Source organism: Sturnira hondurensis, unplaced genomic scaffold, assembly GCF_014824575.4.
Source record: "Sturnira hondurensis isolate 20B ecotype Veracruz unplaced genomic scaffold, ASM1482457v3 Scaffold0000396, whole genome shotgun sequence".
NCBI lineage: Eukaryota > Metazoa > Chordata > Mammalia > Chiroptera > Phyllostomidae > Sturnira > Sturnira hondurensis.
Genome location: NW_028073027.1, coordinates 9,175,176 through 9,197,379, shown reverse-complemented (window position 1 = coordinate 9,197,379; position 22,204 = coordinate 9,175,176). Strand labels below are relative to the sequence as shown.

The window sequence follows — 22,204 nt, the reverse complement described above, 5'->3', positions numbered from 1 at the left end:
GTCATTTCATTGACATCCATAGGGGATTGGTTCTAAGACCCCCTCATGAATACCATAGCCCATGGATGTTCAAGTACCTTACATAAAATGGCAGAGAACAATGCATGTCATTGGCCCTCAGCCTCTGCTGGTCCCCAACTGTGGATCCAGTGTACTGTTTTTAGTCCATGCTCAGCTGAATCCTCAGATGCAAAGCCCAGGGATGCCGAGGGCCAATTGCTTACTTACTGAAAACAATCCATGTGTAAGTGGATCCAGGAAGTTTAAACTCTTGTTGTTCAAGGGTCAACTGTATCTATATCAGAAGAAAAAAAAATGAGATTGAATTGCAACAACATAGAATGCTTTATTTAAAAAGCAATAGAAACTAAATTACCCCTACCATCTGTTCCTTTAATCTAAATATGGGAATATTTTTATTTTAAAAGGTGATATTCTATCAAAGCACATTGGAATATCTTTAGGCATGTACATAAAAGAGTAAAAATGCAAAATGATTAAAGAGAAAAGATAAAAGATAAACATCTGTTAGACTGGCTACATATGGGTCTCATATGTTTTAATTTTATTATCATAAAATCTTATCAGGTTTGGTGTTGTGAAAATACTTGGATTAGTCACCTGAAGACTTAGGTTTCTTCCCCTGTTCTGCTATTGTGAGACTCTGTTAACAGCAACAGGTCTACACGGTATAAAGAAATAAACTTATATTTTGGGGTCATTTGGAGAAGAATTTGAAATAGTTCTATTAGCCAAATTACATAAACTTTATGAAGTTCAGTATGGAGACAAAGATATGCACATTTAAAAATTTATAATTGTTAAAAAAATCTTCGATTTAAACTACATTTAATTTAAAAAAGGAAAAGAGGAGGGTGTACGGAAAAGTAAGAGAGGGAACTAGAAAGGGAAAGGAGGAAGAAAAGAATGAAAGAAGAAAGGAAAGACATCAAGAAACCAGGAAGGAAGGAAGGGAGAAGGGCAATTCACTGGCTATGGAACTGACAGTCTTTGTGTTGACTTGACCTCTAAGCATGTTTTGATCCAGTAGATTAAAAAATATTAAATCAGGCTCTGTTTATCTATACTTCTTGGTCTTCCTTGCCTGTATTTTCATAGGGACTCCTGTAGGGCAGTAAGGATGAAATAGAACTGGGTCTCACACACTTTTGCCATGAGTCCTAAAGAAGAGAAGATACTTCACTTAAGATACTTCCTTAAGTCCCTGTATTAACATTCTCACCTTTCTTTAGCCTTAATTCATTTTAATTCACTCTCTGAAGAAATCACTATGTCTAGGAAATGGAACAAGCTGATTAGATTAAACCTTCCCTGAAGCTGAACCCATCTTTGGAGTTGGAGTGAGGGCCAATCTTCCACACAAACCACCTGGCTAATAATAGTAGAGATGGGCTCTCAAAGAAAGAATTTTGTGGTAACCGGTAAAAAAAGAATGGATGTAGAAGAGTCTCCACCAGACATTCCCTTCAAGGGGGTTTTGTGACAATGAAGTGTCTTAACACATGGAAGATGCCTGAATTAAATGAGGTGTTCAAAAATGTTAGTGCTGTGTAGACACTTGGAGTAATTAACAATAGTTTTTATGACATAGTGATGAATCACAATATATCCTAATATAAATACCAGCATTTGAAAATAAAACAACTATATTTTCTTTATGATTTTTTAAAAATGCCATTCTCATGAAATTAATGTAGTCTCACTTTCTTGAAATCCACTGTGCTCTTTTGCATGACAGAGAAAGATACAGAGTTAAAGCTAGGTGCTTCATTCCAGTCTTGTTCAATCATGGACGCATTCTGGTATCTTCTTAATTGCTGCTAGAATTTTAAATTAATGATGTGTTTTTCTCCACCTTAAATATCTTTATGTTTTGACTAAACTAGAATATGCTCATGAGAAGGCTTAATTGGCTATCGGTACTATTCATGAGGATTATTTTACAGCAAAAGAGGAGACACTGTGGACTTAAATTTATGATTTCTTTCTGATTGTAAAATAATGCATTTCTATGAAATGGACTCCATTCATATTATGGCTCTTTTATATTGTGCTTTATTAATCTACATGTATTTCATTTCTGATTGATACATTATTTTCTATTTAAAAAGTCAATTAAGGTAATTACATATATATATATATATATATATATATATATATATATATAAAATCCATATAAAACTTATGTAAAGATGATGTAGAAAAACCAAACTAAGATTAAACACACACTTGTTTAAAAGTAAATGTTTTGATAACTTTAAGAGTAAATTAAACAATCTCTTAAAAACCTTTACATTGAGTATTGAGTATTTTTTTAAAAATAAATTTAGTGCACTCATGAAAATGTTAGTAATACCTTTTGCAGTATCAGAACTACAGTGAGGCCAGCAAATGGTAATAACTAGGTCATGAAAGAACGCCGGAACTCCTGTTATGGTCATTTTAGTTTTTTACTGCTCTTCACTGCAAGTTTGATTGCCCACATGAAGCTAAATGATCTTAAATAATCTTCTCAGGGCCTTATCAAATAGTTTTATTAAATAATCAATTGTAACCTAACAATTTTATGGGAGGGTAGAAATGCTTTCACATTGAAATCATTTTTATTTTTTATTGCTCAGTTATAGTTGTCCCCATTTTCCCCCTATTGCTCTACCCTACCCCACCCCATTCCCAAAGATGACCCTCTCTATGAAGACAACCCCTTTCCCATTGTCCTTGTCCATGGATCCTCTGTATAATTTTAGTAATTTTTTAAAGAGGGAAAATCAGGTTTCAGGCTACTGCTGCAGAGGTAAAAGCAATAAGCCAAGTTGTGTTTGTTATGAGGACTTATGAAACATATCGTCTTGATGTGAATATGGGTATGTGAGCATACAATTAATTTTGCAGCAGTGGTGCAATGCACAGACTATGAATTCATGGACTTGTATTCACTGGTCTAATAAAAGGCAATATAATACATGAGAAATCAATTGGGGGTGAACATTTATCAAATGGATTTCTTTATATGGTGAAATAAGTGGGTGAAATTGATTTTTCTTTTACATTTCCCTTCTTGTACTACATATTTCTTAAATATTCACAGGACATTGGAAACAGAATGCATTTTTCAGCTATTGATTTCCAATATTTAGCACTTTCTTAATCTTCTTTTGAGACAAAATTCAGAAAGAAGCAAATATAATGTATATAAGACACTTATGTTTTTAATACCACTTTTGAATGATAAACATTGCACAATCCATCCCAATGCAAATCCTTATAACCGTTTTCAATTAAAACATGTTCCTTCCTCTTAGGTAGCCCACCTGTGTTGGTGTGTGTTTTCTTAGACAAGAGGAATATTTTAAATGACCATTTTTGAAATGCTATAATCAATTAAAATAAATAAATACCATTTTAAGAATATACTAGAAATAATAAAAAAACTAGCTCAGGAAAAGTAAGAAAAATATCATAAAAAGTGAAATTTCACCCAAAACAAACAGAAATGATACAGAATTACTAAATCTGCACAACAGAAAAATTCGCAAGTTAATTATTTCTAAGCATAAATAGTAGGAGTAGTGACAAAAGGATCTTTCTGCAAACTGCTGTGTAGATAGCCATCTTTAGTGATCAAAGGTTTGTATCTTATACATATCTAGGCACTTATATTATATACAAATATAAATGGCTCACCACATATTCAGAATTTTCTTCAGTATTTCAGTTACATATTTGTGTTGCCTGAGGTAGTTTCTCAACGTTAAATGTGTAAAATTCCAGGTTTATTCACTGGAACCCTAAAAAATCATAACTGTATTTATTAGATCTCTTTGTGAGTATCATAAGGTCCAGAATTACTTGCAAGAGATTTTCTGAGCAATCATAAGTCCTTATCACTGAGAAGTTTCTTTTGCACTAGAACAGGCAAAGAGAAAATTTGGAATGCTAATCGATTAATAAAAAAGTAACAATTTTGGTGGATAGGAAAAATAACCTATTTTATGTGCTAAGTTTTTAGCATGCTACCTGGCAGGTGGAAGGTGCTCATGTAAGGTGGACATGGGAATAACAGCACTGAATTGTGAAAATAACATTATAAATCTCATATTGTAAAAAGTAGCAGAAAATAATGCCTTTATTATGGCTATAAATTAATTGTTTGGATGGTTATTGCATTTGAGTTTTGATGACCAGACTATCCTGATAAAGGGCAGAACAAGTGTGAACAGCTTATGTAATCTTGTTCTCAAGTAAGTTGAATTATCCCAGTTTGGTATTTTAATGTTGAATGCATATGTTCTTAATTTTCTTCTGTTCAAAATAAACTAATACAAAGATGTGTATTAGTTATACAAATGTGTATACAAATTTCTGATTCAGCAGGTCTGATCAGAAAGCTTTCATTTCTAGCAAGTTACCAGGTGATGCTGATGCTATTGGCCACTTCGAGAAGCAGTCTTCTTCTCTAACTGCTTGGCTCATTGGCCAGTGGCTCTGTAAGATCAATAACACCTTTGCATCATGTCCTACATCTCTGATGAGTAAAAGTATCACCGTGCTACTCCAATAACAACATCCAGCATTTATTAAGTTTTTACTGTGTTCCAGGTAGCATAGGGACTTCATATGATTTATTTTAATCTGTAGAAAAACCCCAAAGATTATTCTTACTACATGGATGAAAACTATGCATCACAGTGGTGTCTAGAAACTTGGTTATATTTATATACAATGTAAGTGGGAAAAACTGATATTCAAAATGAGATTGATTCAAACCCTTAAATAATATAAACTTTGTATTATGTTTATATATATGTAAAAGCCATTTAAAATTATTTAAATAAAAAGTTCTGAAAGAAATCAGGCTTTATCATGAAAATTTTGGTGTTTATAATTAGTTATGGTACAAAAAAGAGTTACTGATTTGAGTAATGAATTCATACTGCTGCTGAACAAGATAGAAAAAATTAAAAAATCAACATTACAAAGACAAAATACTTGAAAAGTTGTCTATCAAAAGCACTTATGAAATAATATGGTCAACAGGTATCATACCAATAAGAATATATATAGAATAAATTGTGTATACACATAGAGAGAGAGAGAGACAGAGAGACACTTAGAATCTATATGGTATATAGAGAAGAAGTAAGTATCTTCCTGGTCTCTTCAAATGAATATACTTACGTTTCCAAATATTTATAATCCTAGGATAGGCTGTAGATTTGTCAGCAAGAATAATTCTTTTATGTTAGTTAAAATTCAACAAAAAATTGTATTGCTCTAACCAGCCTGCACACCTGTCTGATGAATTTGTGTTTGCTTATTACAATATAGCTTAGCTGCTGTACATTCCTACTGCTTTAGAATTTGTTTTCCCTGTGATTAAAAGGCAGTATATTCAAGACAGGTGTCAGAAACATCCATTTAACCCTCTTTTATGTCGTAGAGATAACTCCCTCCACTTCAGTGAAGCCAAGACAAAAATGAGAAGCTCAAGTCAAACCAGAGAGATAACTGTTAAAAGTTCTTATGGTTAGTTTCAAAATTTGCTTTGAACATCCTGAAAGATAAAATAACTTTAGCTATAGAGGTTTTTGTCTGTTTAACTTCCTTGACCATTATACAATTACTAAGAACACAAAAGGTAATGCTGTTTCTATTAGGTAGTTCCTTTGCCAGGCTTGATTCTGTTTTATTGCTACAGATATACAATTCAGGAAAGATCAATAGTCATTAAAGTTGTGGTTGTACTAACACTGGTTGAATGTTTCTTAGGAGTCTTTGGTTGAATAACATTTAGCTACAATATACTACAATACTGTTCTTCATAAATATCAAATTTAATCGAATGCTACTCATTGGATCAGCTGCCAGTTCTAAATAAGTCAAGATCTGGATAACTAAAACCATTGTTTTCATTAACATTGAACATATTTCACAACTTTTTTCAGTTGAGATCTCAAGGCAGTTTAAACCTTCAAGATAGTTTTATATAAGGGAACTGGACTTAGAGGAATTGATTGCTTAGTCAGAGAAACTTGATCAACCATTCAAGCTCATGTTAAATAGGTAAATTTGACTCCATAGGATTCTCAAGAATAGATTATATTACTATTGGTCACTCTATACTAAATATATTTGACATGTAAATATATATCCCATTCTATTCTGAAATTGTGCTGGTTCTATTACATGCCACTCACCTATCTTTAAATTATGTGCCATCTGTGGTATAAAAATTGTAGCTATAATACCTTATTTTTACAAACCTCTATGGAGCTAGACAAAATGGAGACCCACTTAATACAATAAGCTTACCTTCATATAGAAATGCTTATTTAATGTATAATACCAAATTATAGACAAATATGTAAACTTTGACTCCAATTCAAATTTAAAATAAACAGAAGAGAGTATATTATGTGGAATTATGACTAATTTATGCACCTATGAAATAGCCAGAGATAACACTGAGTCTGTTGTTCTGATGTTCTAGTTCACATTATAACATCGCTCCTTAAATACTGAGCCATAGAGCTGGAGACGTTCTGTTGAAAATATTACCCCACCTTTGCCAAGTGAAAAAGAACTTTCAAACAATCATCACTTCACTAGTAAAGCCAGAAGTTTGGGAATAATAGCAGAAATTTCAAGAAAAGCCAAAAAGCTGCCTCTTAAACTAATTTGTCATAAAACGTCAAAGTGGAGACAAAGTTTCTAACCTTCAGAAATCACTTCAAAAGATAGAAGATTTTGCTATGCTAAGTGCTATAAAGAAGGTATGGGGAACAGAAGGCAAAGGCATAGATCTTTGACTATACCAGCCTGTGAAATAATGTCTAATCCCATTCATTATCTACCTATTATCTAGCTTACTATCTATCTATTATCTATTATCTATCATTTCCCATTCATTCATTCATTCATTCATTCATTCATTATTTTTGTGATGTGGCCCATGCCGTTCTGAGATTGCCATGAGAAAATTACAAAAAGGAGGTCCACAAATTCTTACCTGAAATAACCGGGTTTAGAATTACTTTGGAAATCACAATATTTCAGAATCATTGAAAGAAATAAAGTGGAAATACCCTTCATTACATTACATTACATTATATTATAAGCAGACACATTTATAGTAGCAAATATATCAACTTTTAGCACAGTATATACTGGCACATATTTAGGTCAGATACTAATTGAGTTCAGGTCAGCTTAAGTTTCTCCAGCAAATAAATTACAAAACAATAACAAAACAAAACAAAAAATCATGATTTTCAGAGATTTTTGCATTTCAGGAATGTCACTGTGTAATTCTTGGCTTGTACTTAGACTAGGTCCAAATTAAGTAAGAGAAACCTTATGTAGTTCTTCTCATGTCCTCTCTACACATCTTATTTCAAAGTCCCTGAGCATACATAAAGTAAAATAATAGGAGCCTATGTGGGGGAGATAAAGGGTGATTGAAAAAAATAAAATATTAAAAAAGAAAAAAATGAAGTTATATAAAATCTGCCCAAAGCACTGTTGCAAAAATAAGGGTATACATTTAATACCATTGCTATAGCTGTAACTATTTTAAAAAACACACACATATATAAAATATATAATGTTTCCCCAATAACCAAAATTGGTTTATAATTTTGTGGAGCCCCAAAGGGATGTTCTGATAGGGAGACTCCTCTTCACACAGCGGGGATCTCTAACTCCTGTGTTCTCTCCATCACCTGGCTCTGCCATGCACTTCCAAGTTTCTGTGCTCCTTTGTAAAAATTCAAAGAAAAGAAAAAAATGGAAAAGGCACTCTCTCTTTTTAATCACTTAGGCCAAGAAGGTAAATATGTAATAGGCACAATACACACATATGTATCGCACTTCCCCTTATATTTTCTTGGCAAGATTTTGTCATGTGACTCCGCCCAGATGGGAAGAAGGCTGAAGTATTTAGTTGCAGACCACTCAGCCTCTTGTCCACTACAAGTTTGTGATTAAGATGTGGGAACATGAATTTTACTGGACATTTTGCTGTCTCTGTCACACTTGCATTTGAGACATGAGATGAGATGTTAATTTTTATAATTAATTGATAAATGCAGCATCAATGACTCTTGTTCACACACTGACTTCCTAAGGAAGATAGAATGGTTGACTATAATAAGCAAAAAGTTTCAAATCTTCCTATAATTTTGTAGTATATAAGCTGCCTTAAGCAACAGAAAAATTCACTATCACTTCATCATGTCTTTTGCTTCTATGTCTAGTCAGGAATTACTGGGCCCAGAACAACATCCACAACACCAGACCAGGAGTAGATGAAGGTAGAGAGGGTGGTATGTTGATTTTAAGAAAGAAAAAGTTTCCAACAGAAAAAAAAGACTTATAATAGTTGTAGAATTTCTGAAATGTCTACCGATTTAGATGTTTTTACTGCAAATTAATTTGATTCTCATGGATGGTGGAAAGTTTACTCCAGTTGAAAGTGGAAAAGGAGATAGTCTGTGGATTTCTCCCCTTTGGCCAAAGTCCCAGAAAAAAATAAAAGGGCTTCAATTTTAATATTCTAGTTAATTTAATGAAGAACTGCTGCTCCAGTTTATGTTTAGTACCCAGGGGAACAAAAAACACACACAATTATGCCAGTCTAACATTAACTTTAATATGTGACCAGCTTTTGTCTACATCTATATAGTTAAATGATTGTATTTGATATATTAAGGTTTTTATCAGCCACTTCCCAATGTCTAACCAGGCTAAATTTTATATATAAATTGAAAAAATATATTTATCTATTTAATCTCTAAATGAGAGAGGCAAATTCACACTGTTCATTAGGTTTAAAGGTTTAAGTGCTCTTTATTGAACATCCAGACCAACTATCTACTCGACTAAGTAATTCCTTTCACATTCCTTGGAAACCATTCATTTAACTTCTGTTTAACATTAGCAATAATTGTGTAAGCACTGCCATTTGTAATTATTGATTTGTTAGTGATAACACTAAAAATAGTCAATGGTATCATATTGAAACTTTTAAAAAATGAATAAAAGTTATCGATTATAATCCTAAAATTCTGTGTGAATCCCCTAAAGATCCATTAATTTATACCTCTTGGCAAAGTTGTTCAGTTAATTGCTAAATGGCCATATCCCATTTTATGCAGTGAAACCTCAAATAATTTCATCAAGTTTATTAAGTCAAGATAGAAGATATCTTTCACAGTTAAGAGCCATTCAGGATAATCGGAACCATATTAGTTATTTGAACAGACAAAATTTAAAGAAAGAAGTTAGTTAAAAAGTATAAGAGGGTGAAAAGGACAAAAATGGAAAATAAGCAGCAGAGTAACTGCAGGAAGCAGGTATTGATGCTGGGCGGAGGGGCAAAAGGGAAGCAGTGTGGGTTATTCAGCTCTGCAAGCTTCCAGATGAGGTGCAGAGAAAAGGGGAGGAGATGCTGTGCTGGTACTTTGTAGAGGGTGTGTGGACCCTGGTTCGGAGAATGGAAACAGACTGCAAACTAAGCAGTTGTCTCTGCCTGCTGCAGACACGATGCTGACAGGACCAATGACTAAACAGGAAAGAGTACACATTTTTTCTCATACCTCATATTGTCCGAAGCTGACAGAGTGCCAGCTCAAGAGAAAAGAATGCAGCTTGCTTAATAACCATTTCATTACCTAAGTAACATCATTTAGGCATTATAGGTGAGAATAGATAAGTAGCAAATTAAATATCTGTGCAATTTCACTTGATGAGAAAATCTTTCGGCCTTTAAAACAAAATGAGATAGACTTTACATAGCAAATTCACTGAAATTTAACTCTTGATCACAACAGGCTTCTGGAAGTACTAGTAAACCATTAACTTTCTCTCTAGACATGCTTATGTCCTGTCTCTTTAATATCCTTGTAGATTAAGTCAACAATTTATTTTAGCATACCTATAGAACTTTAAGTTTTAACATTGTAATATTTGTCACTTAAAAAATAGTATTTATTTGTCATGATCATAAGCAATTGTTTCATTGCTTTTTCCTCCTTGATTCTCAGTCAATAGCATTTAGCTTCAACTCTCAGTAAGTCTATTGAGTTTTTTCTACCTCTGTCACATTATCAGTAATTTTATCCTGGCCTCTAACTATATTTTATTTAGCTAAATCCATAAGAGACAACTATAACTTTGTGGGTTTTTCATATCTTCTTTCAAAATGTCTCAGTGTGTGTTTGATGTTATGTTTACTAGTTTGAACACCTGTTTAAATACTTTTTCCTCAAGCCAGAAATAATCTTTCTGCCTCTGAAATCCCATGACATTTTATCTGTACCTGCGAAATAGTATAAACATTTTCCAATCAGTCCTAAAATTTTCTATGTAAATATGTTTTTCTCTCCTACTCTATTTTAAATTAGAACAGGATCTTCTTCTAAACTCTTATGTGCCAAGGACTTTATTAGGTACAAAAAATGCAAATTTGAACTTTAAAAAAAGAACTTGCTCTTACAGAATTCAAAGTCAGTCAAGAGTCATACAGAAATAAAGAATTAAAACAGCCGTGACTATGTAGTTCAGTTAGTTGAAGCATCATCCCCATACACCACGGTTGTGGATCCCATCCCCTGTCAGGGCACATACAAGACCCAACCAATGAATAAATAAGAAGTAGAACAAGAAATCATTCTGTCTGTCTGTCTGTCTCTCTTTCTCATTAATACATTTTTTAAAGAATTAAAACAGAGTGAGAGGAGTGCAATTATAGTAACTTATACAAGATACAGAAATAGCAAAAGGAAATTGGGATTCATTTGGCTACTAGTTAATTAAAAAAAAATAGCAGTTGCATCTTGAGTGACATCGAAATGGGTACGAAAGCAGTTGGTGGTGTTGGACAAAGGATGACATTTCGGTTAGATAACACCGCATCAGTTTAAATGCAGACATGTAAAAACTCAAGTTATATTTAGAGGGATTGCAAAGTATACCTGAGGATTTTCAAGGTCAGTAAAATGTGAGATGTGAGAGATCCTTCAACAGAAGAGATGTAGGCAGTGTCCAGATCATGGAGTTTTTGGAATGCAATAAAAACGATTTTGTACTCCATTCAGTAGGAAGTTCAGAATTACGGTAATAAATCAATGTAAGTAGAAGACTGCCCACAAATTGTTTTACTTAAGTGAAATTACTTAGGGTCTGGTGGATTGGAACAGAAATCAACTGAAGACAGAAGGACTTTAGGATACCAGTGAAAGGCATGTAACCTAATCATAACCCCATGTTCAGTATGTTGAATTTTGAAGAGGACACACGGAGAAACACAGACAACTTTAGAAATATATATCGCAGTAGAAACTGCGATATATATTTCATTAGCGGAAACAACTAATGCCTATGTCAGCAGTCTGGAGTGCTTCATGATTGGCGCCAATGGTATATCTGGGAAGTAATGACATTCTGAACAATGTATTTCATGCAATACCCATGAACATAATTCCTGTTGTAATTCTAACCTGCTTTATTCTTGTTTCCAATATTTCCTTCTGTTTATGAATTAAGTGACTTATGTTCTATAAAGTTTTTTCCTTTAACTCAGCTGAATTATTCTCTATAGAATCCTAATTGGCATTGTATAAACCTAAAGCTTTAACTTGTGTTACACAAGCTCAGAGAATCCCTTTAAAAACATGAATGCAATGTCAAGATATTATAAGAATATTTTGTTGAAAGCTATTGTGGAAAATAAAGAGATTTAGCATGAAAATTGAATTCCAAGACTAGAGTTATTGATTAAATAAAATGTATTTTATCACAAGCCCATATCAATTATATTAAAGTNCATTGTATAAACCTAAAGCTTTAACTTGTGTTACACAAGCTCAGAGAATCCCTTAAAAACATGAATGCAATGTCAAGATATTATAAGAATATTTTGTTGAAAGCTATTGTGGAAAATAAAGAGATTTAGCATGAAAATTGAATTCCAAGACTAGAGTTATTGATTAAATAAAATGTATTTTATCACAAGCCCATATCAATTATATTAAAGTGGTAGAAGAACATTTTTTTACAATTATAATGTACTCATTATTATTTTATTTTAATTTTTAGAAGAATGGGAAGAGGAAAATAAAATATGTATTATGTTACCATAGAGAAGGGTGATTTTCTTTTTTTTCTGCTTTTCTTTCCAATATGTTTTGATGATCTTATTTTGCCTTATGTAGTAGTAACTGGTTATTATATTCTAATTAATATTGATAAAATACTACTAATAATTTTGTTGGAACATTCAAAATTATGATATTTGGCAAGAGAAATCTTTAGGGGTGCCATTCATTTTTAAAAGGTACAATTTACATGCAGCAAAACTCACTCCTTGTAGTGTATACTCCACTGACTTCTATTTCTTGTCACCTGGCTCCCATAGTTTCTATTGGAAAGTCTTCTAGCTGTAGTTCTTAACGTTGTACCTCCTTATGTGTTGTGTTGTTTATTCTAGTTGCCTTCAAATACCTTGTTTCTATAACTGGGGTTTAACAGTTTGGATATTATGTTCCAGGGGTGTGTATGTGTGTGGGTGTGGGTGGTTTTTGTGGTTTGCAATATCTTGTTTTATGTTTTCTAAACTCTTTAGGTCTTCAATTTGTCCTTTTAAATTAACTTTAGAAAATCCTAAAACATGAGTTCTTTGACATTTTTCCTCTAGTACTAACTCTTTTTTCTTGTACTACAAATATACATCTATTAGATAATAATATTTTTCTACAAACCTTGGATGAAATGTATTTTGTTTTGGTTTCAAAAGGTTCTTTTCCTTCTCTTTTACTGTGGGTAGTTTTTATTAATTTCTAAGACCATTGACTTTTGTCAATGACCATTGCAATGTTGACCAGTGTCAACATTCTATATGTCTGTTACTATGTTTTTCATTTTTAGAATTTTATTCTAATTCTTTCTTAGATTTTTCTCTCAGTTGAAATTCTCTTTCTGTTTATGCATGATGTTGAACTTTTCCACTTGTACTTTTAACACATTAATTATAATTAATTTAAATTTCTTATTTGATGGTTATAATTTCTGGAATATATCTGACTTTCATTCTGTTGATTAATTTATCTCTTAACAGTGATTTCTTTAGCATCCCTTAATTTTTGTATAAAACCTAAATTTATTGTATACTGCAGTAGACACTGAGGTATATATTGTTTGTATTGAAAATAGACATTTCTTTTTTGCTTGGCTCTAATGTGAAAGGGTGAGTAAGTCTTATTAGGAATCAGTATGATTTAGGGGGTTGCTTTTGCTATGTTTAATTCCCTTGCACCCCATCTTTCAGATTCCTCTAGGATTAGGGTGTGAGTTAGTTTGCTGGGGGGTCTCTACTCAATGTCTGCTTCACATTCAGTTTTAGGTCTGTGCCTTTGCATGCACCTTAGAGAAGTTTTACATTTTGACTTGCACCAGTAGTGAACTGATATTACTTGTTTCTGAAGACTTGCCAACCTATCAGTGTGGGGCAGAGATCTGGGAAGAGGTGTTATCTCTTGTTCTCATTTGCTCCATCTTAGGAAAGTACAATATTTCTGGGTCTCATGCAAAAGACCTTCTTAGAAATTTTGTGACTCCCTTCCTAGTGCTAGGGGAGCTATATTAATCCTAGGATGTTTTCCTGAGATTTCCATACAGACAAAAGTTGTTAAGTTTCTGTCTCTTTGTCTTTCCTTTGGTTTCATGTTAGTGATTTCCCTGTCACCTTAGCCCAATGGTTGCTTTAAGTTTCATTGTGAAAAGAGAGTAAAATTCTTTAGCAAAAGGCAGAGGGAACAGATTTGTCTGAGAAAGAGATTATGTCGAGGTTAGTAACTAAGATGAAGGGTGCATTGTAGAAAGCAACTAAAACTTCCTGCTTCTGTGGCTTTTCAATTAAAAGGAAAAAGCAAAAATATATGACTGTGGTAAAATATTGTAAAATAATTGAGGTTTAGAAAAAATGACTCTATTTGTACAGTTCAGGTGAAACCGCTCAGTACCATGGACTTTGAAAGAGGGAAAGGTAAGAAGGACTGCACGTTAGGCGACAGGAGCACTATGACAAGATAATGAAAGAGATTCATGTGGTGAAAGTGAGCATAACATGGGCGTGGGAAGGTAAGGAGTTTCGATATCCCATCCTCTACTTTTTCTCACTTGTAATCCCCGGGAAAATCTCTTCAAGGTCCCAGTCAGGGTAGTTGGTGATGAATAATGTGATACTTACTGCTATTGGCCACGGTTTTTCTGTATTATGTCTGCAGAAAAGCATCACAGTCAAAGTATAATCATCCCTCAGTTGCCTTATATTATCTCCACCCCTCGCTGCTGCATTATGCTTCTCTGGACATGAAGGTTTTTCCCCTCACAATTATTTCATCATAAATAACAGCTTATTGAGAAGTCCTCTGTATTAACTTCTAAGTAGTATTTTGCTTGGTTGGTATGGGGAGTTAGGAACAGGATTTAATTAATCTTGTTAAAGCATAGTAAATGGTGTCTAAAAATTAAATCATGGAAGATTGGAATTGCGTTGTTGAAAACTTACTAACAAGCAGTAGTATATAGTTCTTTTTTATTATCACAAAACAAGGAAAGCTATACTGCACAGAAGTAAATGACTCTGAACTAAGAAAGCACTCAGTGATCAGAAGGCATTCATTTCCTAACAGAATTCCTCCCCACACACAAAGGACAAACATTCACTCACTTATTTTCTCTTGAGAATGTTAATAATACAGAGGACTGGAGCCAACTATCAACCATTATATGCCATTTGCCTTCTCTCAGCATTTCAGTGTAAGCAGCAAATTAACTATGTAGCCAAATTTTAGTCATATAAATAACCAATAATTTATTTTTGTAGAACAGTGTTCAAAGTGGAATAACTCCATGTTTCTATTTGTCTTTTTCTAAAGAAAAGTAATGACAATATGCAACAAGAAATTCAAACATTGCTAAAGTAGTGAACTGATAAAGCAAAAGCTGCAAACATCAGTAAAGGAAAGTATTGCATTTTTTATACTGATAATATAGGATTTGAGCACATTGATATATTGCCTTAAATAAAAGTCCTTAAAGATCCTCATCAGTTATAGTCTAGACAGGGTGTCCAACCCATGACCCACAGGCCACAACTTGGCTATGAATGCTGCCCAACACAGAATCATAAATTTACTTATAACATTGTGAGGGTTTTTTTTTTGTGATTATATGTTGCAATGTCTTTAATGTGTGACCCAAGACAACTCTTCTTCCCCCAGTGTGGCCTAGAGACATGAAAATGCTGGATAGCTCTGGTAGAGTGTTAGGACCAGTTTGGAATATTTGGCAGGATCTTCAAATACAAGAACTATATTTTCGTATAACTATGTTCATGCTTGCACATACTCCAACTAGCCATCATCTAAATCAAGGTGAGTCCTACTCACCCTTTGAAAGTGAGGAGGCAGCTCTAACGATCTCTGAATCACCTGTGAGGTTAATCTCTTGTCTTTAAGAATAGTGCATGTTTGCAGCTAAGAAGCTCTATTGTGAGGTGCTGCAGGCCTTAAGAATTTCAACAGCCTTCCTCATTTTATCCCATCTTCATCTCCTTCACACAAACTGGCAATGTTTCTGTTTGTGTGAGCCCATAATCTCCTTATTAATCTATAGCCCAGTCACACACTTGGTGCTGTCTTCTGAACATATTTCTTATATTTTGTAACATAAACAAGCTGAGGATTTCCTAAATCTTTATATTTAGGTTCTGGTTCCTTTCTGCTTAACAATTCTTTCTTGACTTTGTTTCTTTCTTCTCTCATTTTATCATGAGCATTCAGGATGAACCAAGCTGCTCTGTCAACACATTGCATAGAACACCTCTCAGCTAAAATTCCAATTTTATTTGCAAGTTCTACTTTATACAAAATGCTAGAAGATAAACACAATTCAAACACATTCTTGGCCACTTTATAATAAGGACCACCTCTTCACTGGCATTTGCTACTTTCCAATGGCATTTCCTCATTTCTGTCTGAAAGCAAACTGAATTGGCCTGTAAATCCATATTTCTACCAAAAATCTTCTTGAGAATATTTATGAATTCTTTAAGCAAGTAGAGTCTTTCTATCCAGCTCTCCTCTTATTTTTTGCTGAGTCTTCACCAGAGTCACATTTAACATTAACATTCATATTTCTAACATGTACCTCAAAACTCTTCCAGCCTGTTTGTCACCCAGTTCTAAAACTCTTTACAAAATTTTAGGTATTTATTACAGCAGCACCTACTTCTTAGTACCAAAGTCTATCTTAGCTTGGGCTACTGAAACAAAATATCATAGGCTGGATGGCTTACACAAAGAAGTGCATTATCTTACAATTTGGAAGCTGGAATATCCAACATCAAAATCTGGCAGAGCTCAGTTTCACCTCCCTTATTCAACACAGTAGTGGAAGTCCTAACCACCACATTTCAGACAAAAAGAGGAAATATAAGGTCTCCAAATTGGAAAAGAAGAGGCAAAATTGTCATTATTAGCTAAAGATATGATGCTGTAAATAAAGTTCTGTAATGATTCCACCAAGAAACTAGTGGAGCTGATAAGGGAATTCAGTAACATAGCAGGATACAAAATTAATATCCAGATCAGTTGCATTTTTATGTCAATAATGAACTATGAGAAAGGGAAATTATGAAACAATTCATGACTACTTCAAAAAGAATTAAATTACTAAGAATACATTTAACCAAGACTATAAAAGATCTTCACTAAGAAAAGTCTAAGACACTGAAGGAAGAAATTGAGCCCTGGCTGTTGTAGCTCAGTGGATTGAGCGTGGGTCTGTGAACCACACAATGGCAGTTCGATTCCCAGTCAGGGCACATGCCTGGGTTGCAGGGCAATTCCCAGAATGGGACTCACAAGAGGCAACCATACATTAATGTTTCTCTCCTTCTCTCCCCTTCCCTTCCTCTCGAAAGATAAATAAAATAAAATAAAATAAAATAAAATAAAATAAAAGAACATGGGAGAAGAAAATAAAAAAATAAAATATAATAAAATTTAATTTAATTTAATTTAAAAAAAAGAAATTGAAGAAGATACAAATGATAGAAGCACACACCATGTTCATGGATAGGAAAAAATTAACATCATTCGAATGCCTATACTACCCAAAGCAATCTATAAATTCAATGCAATTCCTATCAAAATACTAATGATGTACTTCACAGAACTAAAACAAGTATTTCAAAAATTTGCATAGAACCACAAAAGACCCTGAATAGCAAGAGTGATCTTGACAAAGAAGAACAAAGTTGGAGGAATCATGCTACCTAGTTTCAAACTATACTGTAAGTTCATAGTAATCAAGACATCATGGTACTGGCATAAAAAAACAAACATATAGATCAATATAACAGAATAGAGAGCTCAGAAATAAACCCATGGCTTTATAGTCAATTAGTATTTGACAAAGAAGACAAAAACATACAATAAATACACTTTATTCAATAAATGGTGTTGGGAAAATTGGACAGATGGCTACCAAAAAATGAAATTAGACAACCTTCTTATACCACACACTAGCATAAATTAAAAATGGGTTAAAGGCTTAAATGTTAGACTTGAAACCATAAAAATCTTAGAAGAACATATAGGCAGTAAAATCTTGTACATTATTTGTAGCAATATTTGTTCTTACATGTCTCCTCAGGCAAAGGGACAAAAGAAAAAACAAACAAATGGGACTACATCTACTTAAAAAGTTTTGCACAGCAAAGCAAACCATCAACAAAATGAAAATATAACCCACAGAATGAGGGAACATATTCTCTGGTACATCTGATAAGGTGTTAATACCAAAAATTTATAAAGAACTTAGTAAACTCAACACCAAAACACAAAACCCAATTTTTAAAAAATGAGCAATAGACCTAAGTAGACATTTCTTCAGAAGGACATACAGCTGGCCAGTTGATATGTGAAAATACGTTCAACATCACTGATCATCAGAGAAATACAAATTAAGAGCACAATGAGATGTCATTTCATACCTGTCAGCATGGTTATCATCAATAGATCAACTGAAAACAAGTATTGGCAAGGAAGTTGTGAAAGGGGAACCCTAATGCACTGTTGGTGGGATTACAGACTGGTGCAGACATCGTGGAATTCAAATGGAGTAACTTCAAGAAATTAAAAATGGAACTTCCTTATGACCCAGTAATTCCACTTTTGGGAATTTATCCAAAGAAATCCAAATCACTAATTTGAAGAAATATATGCACACCTCTGTTCATGGCAGAGTTATTTAGAATGGACAAGACTTGGAAGCAGCCCAAGTGTCCATCAGCAGATGAGTGAATAGAACAATTTCAGTACATCTATGGAGTAGAATAGTACCTGTTACAGAAAACAACTCAGCTACTTCGGGGTGTATGGAGTGGAACATTATTTGCCCGCGTGGACCCAGAGGAGGCAGTCTCCAAATTCTGGGCCCCGAGCTTGGGCAGGGGCTTGTTTATATAGTTGGCATGCAGAAGCAATTTTACTAAGCCTATGTGGCAGAAGCAGGTTTACAGAAGCAAGAAAGCAGGGTTGCTGATAGGGTCATACAATGATCTTTTGTTCTTACTTCTTAGTTACTTAGTTGCTCACCCTTCCTTATCTTAGTGGCTGAGCAAAGGGACCGTGTCCTTCTGACTTGTCTGGGCTTGTCTAAGCAGGTTTCCTGCTACATATTCAGTCATAAAAAACAAGAAAATTAAACCCTTTCCAACAGAATGGATGGACCTGGAGAACATTATGCTAAGTGAAATAAGCCAGTCAGAGAAAGACAAATGCCATATGGTTTCACTCATATGTGGAATCTAATGAACAAACTGAACTAATGAACAAAATAGAGACAGACTTACAGATAGAAAGCAGGCCAATAGCTCTGGGTATAGGAAGTTTGTGGAGTTCAGGAACTTAGAAAAAAGAAAAATAATTCATGAACATGGACAACAGTGTGTTGATTGTGAGGGGAGGTGGTGGGTAGAGTGGAAGTGAAAAGGTGTAAGATGTGTAGATGGTAATAGAAAAATGCAATACATTAAAAATATGGTAAATTAAAAGTATGTTAAAGTAAAGATGAAAATAAAAAATAAAACTATACACATATATTTACCATATATCACATCTATCATATATATATATATATGTGTGTGTGTGTGTGTGTATAAGATATATATTCTTTTAGATGTTTCTGGCATGAATAACATACATATTTATTCCATGCTGATGCAACCCCATACTAAATGTATCAGACTGATTTTTACTTCCCCCCTACATACTTTGATATTATACAAGATAAAGCCTGATCAAACTTGTACAGTGATATGGACAACTTGGATGTACAGAGAAGTGATATAACTAGGAGGAAGCAGAAGAGAAATTAGAATAGAAAAGTGTTTATTTCTAAGGCCACTATTACTTTAAACTTGGTGATAACAAAGGCAGTATTAGCATCCTTTGTGACGCACAGCAGAAGTTAAGATAGTCCCTGGTATTTGATGAATGTGTGTCTGGACTTTTCCAGAACACCAAAGATTATTTGAGGAGTGAGGGAGAGACTGCTTGTAGATCCCCTGACTCTTGCACAACTCTAGTGTTCCATTTTGTGAATTGCATAATATTAGAAATTTAGAGTCTCTAACTTGCTCTCAGGGACCCATTAAAGATCAGAGACCAACCTTCCTTCACAGTAACAATGAGGCTGCGTGTCAAATTGGTGATGTGTGCTATGCTAATAATGTGGATCAAATTTATGGCACCCTCTGCATTTCTTCAAAAATATCCATTTGTGCTTGGAGCTGCTCAAAGCATCTCTGATATCATGCATTTTGTGGAAATGTCATTTTTTCATTTATTTATTCACTGTATTGAGAGTTTTTTGGTATGTATTGCTCAATGTAATGAAACACTATAACCTTAATTTCTTTGTCTTTATTTCTATGGAAACAAATCAGATTGTTTAATTCATTTGTATGCAGTCTGAGTCAAAATTTCTTTGTATTTTTTATGGCGGCATAATAGCTATCAGAAACACTCCCATGGCATCCATGAACACTATAATAAGCCAAGTCTGAAAAATTGATTTCATATTACACTCTAAATGCTCAGAAAAATAATTTTGGAAACTATATTATTTACCTAATTGTCCCTTCTTAGGCAGTTAGAAAATACAGAGTGAATATCTAATACCATCAACCATAGAAACATTTTGATAGAGCTAGGCTGATCATAAACTTGATATATTAGGATATGCAGTTGCATTTTCAACCTAATGTTTATAATATTAATAAAGATGCAGATATAAAATGGCATCAAAGCATTAAAGGTGGACAGTATTCAATTCTGCATAACTATATTCCTGCTTTCTCATGGTAGTGTGATATATCTTAACCTACTTTATGACTTAGAGAGAGCATTAGAAAAAGATGAATATATTAAAAACCCAGGGACATTAGCCATATATATTTCTAAATTAATAAGGAAAAAAATGTGCTATTTTACTTTGCTAAGCATTGTACTTCAGGGCAAAGAAATTACACAAGTTCTACTGCAATAAAATAGACAAATGGTTAATGATAACCAAATTAAAATATTACATTGTTGAAGCATTAATATTTAGTATGATTCATGGTTTCCAGGAAAATGGCTTAATAAGAAAAGCAGTATTGAATATTTACAATCTACTACAGAAACAACATCTGGAATAAGGTATAATTTTTTAAAACACAAAAAGACAAGGAAACACAACTTGAAGAGCTGCTAAAACTTTTCTGGTTTCTTTTTATTGTTAGATATTACTTTTTCTGAATTCACCAAAAATTAATTGATTATTAAAATTACTAGTGATATAAAACAAAGCACTGTTAATAAATAAAAATCGCTCATTCACCTAGTTATGGAATGGCTACCTTATTTAAAGTAGCTGCTAGCTGTCTATTTTCAGTATGTTTTCTAACTTTTCACTAAAGTACCAGTGAAAAAAGCATCGAAGATAAAAACTCATAACAAAATTCTGAGCAATAGACAAGTACTCATAAAAATCTGGGATCGAGTTTCATGATGTATAGTTCATAATTTTTTTAATATAATTTTTATTTAATTCTTGTTCAAGTACAGGTTTCTGTCTTATATTCCCAACCCTGCCCGCCCCCGGCCCCATGCTCCCCGCCCCCCTCCCCTTGCCACCCCCACCCTTAGTTTTTTAAATCACACTCTACTGATACTCATGAATGAGAGAAACTCTGCTGGCCTGGAAAATGAGTAAGCCGATGGGTATGACGGATGCATGGAAGAACGCAGGTTAATTGGAATTGGCAGTGGCTCTTTATATATCAATCTTGTGGGATGATATCTTGGTTTATCTTTCGTTGTACATCATCTAATGCTGAGTTAAAAGGAAGGCAATTTTTATTATATTTAAAGATTTGCCTAACTTTCCTAAAACCCCACACTTCTCCATTGTTATGTAGAAGGCAGCACCNATGAATGAGAGAAACTCTGCTGGCCTGGAAAATGAGTAAGCCGATGGGTATGACGGATGCATGGAAGAACGCAGATTAATTGGAATTGACAGTGGCTCTTTATATATCAATCTTGTGGGATGATATCTTGGTTTATCTTTCGTTGTACATCATCTAATGCTGAGTTAAAAGGAAGGCAATTTTTATTATATTTAAAGATTTGCCTAACTTTCCTAAAACCCCACACTTCTCCATTGTTATGTAGAAGGCAGCACCTGAAGGAAGGGTGGTGTAAGGACTTCAGGGGAGGATGCCCAAAAGATATTGTTATGTCCTAATCCCCAGAAGCTGTGAATGAACGGTCCCTTTTTGGCAAGGAGGTGGGGCCTTTAGAAATGTAATTAAATTAAGAATCTTGACATAAACTCATCCTGGATTATCAAGGTGTGTCTAAATTGCAACGACTAGTGCCCTTACACAAGACAGAAGAGGAGAAGACACACAGAGAAGGCAGGTCAAAGAGGGAGACAGAGAGTGAAGGAGTGTGACGGAGAGCCAGCCGAGGAGGCCAGAGAAGGCAGACAGTCACCAGAAGCAGGAGGAGACTGCGGAGGGACCAACTGAAACATTGCTTTTTATATTCTGGGTCTAAAAATGGGGAGA

General features: G+C 33.8%; 1 pseudogene; it reads right to left on the bottom strand.

The window, feature by feature from the left end:
- Positions 1-22,204, bottom strand: part of LOC118983244 (elongation factor 1-gamma-like) — a 95,443-nt pseudogene that overhangs the window by 3,005 nt on the left and 70,234 nt on the right.